Here is a 3,508-nt window from a genome sequence, read left to right on the forward strand (position 1 = left end):
GCCGTCTAAATCTGTGTTAGCTTCTTCTTTTTTTGTTTTCCTGAATAATGTTTCTCCCCTTCTGAAATCTGCATCTGATTTGCATTTTTCTAAACCTGTTTTGTGGGGTTGAGGGTTAATAAAGGAGATCCCTGAAATTTGAGAAGAAACAAATGGAAATCCTGAGACCTTCCATGTGTTTTCTCTTTTGATTTTAGTCTATCCCACATATGACCAAGAGGCTGTGAGGGAAAGGGAGGGGACAGAGGTGTGCCCAGTCTGTCTCTTTCTCAGTCATTGTTGGCTATGATGCACCTCTCACTCCCTTGTTGCGTTGTGGGGAGAGGGGCACAGTCCTGGCTGTGCACTCACGGATCCCTCCTGGCAGGCCCAGGGAACCATATGGGGATCAGATCCAGGTTGGCCACGTGCAAGGTTGTTGCCTCACCGTGTACTTCAGCTCAGGATCCCTCTAACTCCTGTGTCATCTCCTGAAATCCCAGTGTGTTGTTCTATTTAAAAAATTTCTAAATTCTCTATCCCAGAGATTGTTTGACCCACAACAAACACTAATATAATGAGAACATATATCTTACTGTAAATTTTAACTTCAGTTTAGAAACAAGCGTCAGTTGCCACAAACTGCAAGTGCTTCTCTTGGGCAGAGCCTCACCCATGAGTAAACTTTCTCCTGGACCTCTGGCTGCATTTGTAGCCACTCAGAATGTTTACCTACACCTAATATTCCAGGAGTAGCACATTTAGTGGGCTTTAAAGTAGAAGGCAACCAATCTTAGAGGGGAAACATATCTTTACAGACATATATATATAAAACATACATAATACATACATTTTTTATTTATTATTTTCAGCTCTTCTGCGTTTTCAAGAGGTGGGATGGGGGGCAGTACACAATATTCTGTGAGCTGATTTCCAGTCACCAGCTCTTTTCAGGAGTCCATCCACTGTATCCCCCCAAATTCATGAAGTTGCAGGAGCCCTGTGTCAGGAAGCACAGGATAAGACAAATATTAGAACTGAATATGTGTCTAAAGCTCTGACCACAGGAAATTCCAAGAGTTCTAAAGGCTCTCTACCAGAAATGAGAATGAAGCAAAAATGTGTGTTACTATAAACCTCAAAATCACAACCTCAGTTGAGATAATTGTGCAGAATCCCAAGCTTACCCACCACATTCCTCACTTTCACATAGAACTTCTGCCTTGGCTGAGTCCACACATTTCTGGAGTGACCCTCTCAATTGTATTTGCAACTGCCCTTCAGTTCTCTCTGCCCATCCTCTAAAGTTTATTTTTGAGAATATACTTTAAAAAGCTCATATGTAAAGCTGGTTAATAATCCTGGGACTCTCATACTTTTTTAGGGCATCTATGATAAAAATTCCCTTCTTAGGGCTTCCCCTAATAAATTCCTTCTGAGTTTAACCTCATCTTGGCTTCACTTAGAGGATGTAGACTGGACTATCAAAGTCAATTCTGTTGCTACACCCACACTAATGTTTGATTCAATCCTTTAACTCCTTTGTTCCCCTAGATTCTTCCATCACCATCTGATTTTACTGGGTTTTATCTCTTTGAGCTAATAGACAATTGTTCTCCTAAGCCACCAATTTTAGGATTATTGTTACAAAGTATTAAGTATTAATAAAGTTTTCCTGTTTCTGCTGTTCTATAGATATTGCTTACATCAACTTTGTTTTCTGAGTCTTGTAACTGTTATTCACATTAGCTTCAGTTTCTTTTCTTCTACTTCTTCCTTTTACTTTTTAAATGTATATTTTTCTTTTCCCTTCATTGACATTATAATGACAGAAGTAAGAAGTGTGTGCTTGTACCTGTGTGTGTGTGTTTGTTGTTTGTTGGGGTACAACTGTCACAAACATACCTGTTATATGATTAAAAAGGGGGATACATTTTGAGGAAATAAGTATTATGTGAGTGGCAGAAATGTACATTTCCCAGTAAAAGGAAGAATAAGGAGCTGGAGCGATAGCACAGCGGGTAGGGTGTTTGCCTTGGCCGACCTAGGTTCAATTCCCATGATCCCATATGGTCCCCCAAGTGCCACTAGGAGTAATTCCTGAGTGCAGAGCCAGGAGTAACCCCTGTGCATTGACAGGTGTGACCTAAAAAGCAAAAAAAAAGGAATAAGCGGTAACATTTGCAAATATTTCTACTTTCATACTAAAATAATATAGGACATATTTCATATTTTAATATTTTCTCATCATTCAAAGAAAAATTTGTTTAATGTGTTATAAAAATTAATAATAGCTTCTTTACTCTCAAGGATGACTAATAAAATAGTAAAGAGCGCTATAATTGGGCTAAAGATAAAAATTGTGTGCTAGTCAAGCCTCTGAAGAATTGATAGTAAAAAGTTGATGTTTTGCCCTGTGCTCCCGCCCTCTGTCTCCTGGGTGTTTGAAAAGTTTGACTGAAAACATGGATATTAGACCAAATCGTACAATTTCTATCAATAATATGAATGACAAAATTAAAAAAAAAAAAAGAAAAACTAAAGAGATGCCTATATACCCTGTTTTCTCAGTTTGGGCATAAGGTAGATATTGTGGCTTTAAAGACCATGAAGATGAGGGACAAGCTTTTGTTATGGTTAAGGAACTTGGTTAATCCACTAATGCCTTAAGGTGGTTACAAGGATTTCCATTTTTTGGTAAACGAATGTGAATTCAGTATGCAAAAATAGATTCTGATATAATAACAAGATGCGTGGCTCTTTTGCTGAGAAAGAAAAGAAGAAAAAAAAAAGGAAAAAGCCAAAACTGTGGAGCAGACTGCAGCAATTGCAAACATGAAGCCTGGTCTGGGAACCCAAGTTCAGCAAATACACAAGGAAATTAGCACAAAATCCTCAGGTTCCTGACTACCCTTCAAACTATATTTTATTCCTCAATAATTTGCCAGGAGAGACTAATGAGATGATGTTATCCATGCTGTTTAATCAAGTCCCTTAGTTTAAAGAAGTCCATTTGGTACCTGGAAGAGATGACATTACTTTTGTTGAATTTGAAAACGATGGTCAGGCTGGAGCTGCCAAGGATGCCTGACAGGGATTAAAGATCGCACCATCCCACAACATGAAGATTACCTGGGCCAAGAAATAACATTTGAGATTGTTGTCTTTAAAGGACTTGGTGTTATTTATAGGTTTTTTTTTTTTTGGATAGCATTTGTTCTGGGCATTGTGATAACTGGAGATGGATGAGAGAGGAAGGAAGAGTGAAATTTTTGTGGAGTTAAGATTACCTAGTCTTCTGAGGTTGAAAATGTGTAAGGCCTTAGTTTTTTCAATAAGCCTTTATTTGTATTCTATGTCAAAAAAAGAAAAGTTAATGTTTTACTCTGTGTATATTTTTATAATTATTTTTAAAGCAGCAGTCTTATAATACTTTCACACTGCAATCTCAAGAAAAGGGCTTTCTAAATTAGGCATGATCTGTGTCTTGACGAAATTTATTTATTTCATGTCCTTTTGTAGATAGAGC

The 3,508-nt window shown here is 37.7% G+C and overlaps 1 pseudogene; it reads left to right on the top strand.

The window, feature by feature from the left end:
- The first annotated feature begins 2,444 nt into the window (after nucleotides 1-2,444).
- LOC129402175 (U2 small nuclear ribonucleoprotein B''-like) lies at nucleotides 2,445-3,127 on the top strand (annotated as a pseudogene).
- Nucleotides 3,128-3,508: the final 381 nt, after the last annotated feature.

This window comes from Sorex araneus, chromosome 2 (assembly GCF_027595985.1).
Source record: "Sorex araneus isolate mSorAra2 chromosome 2, mSorAra2.pri, whole genome shotgun sequence".
NCBI classification, from domain to species: Eukaryota; Metazoa; Chordata; class Mammalia; order Eulipotyphla; family Soricidae; genus Sorex; species Sorex araneus.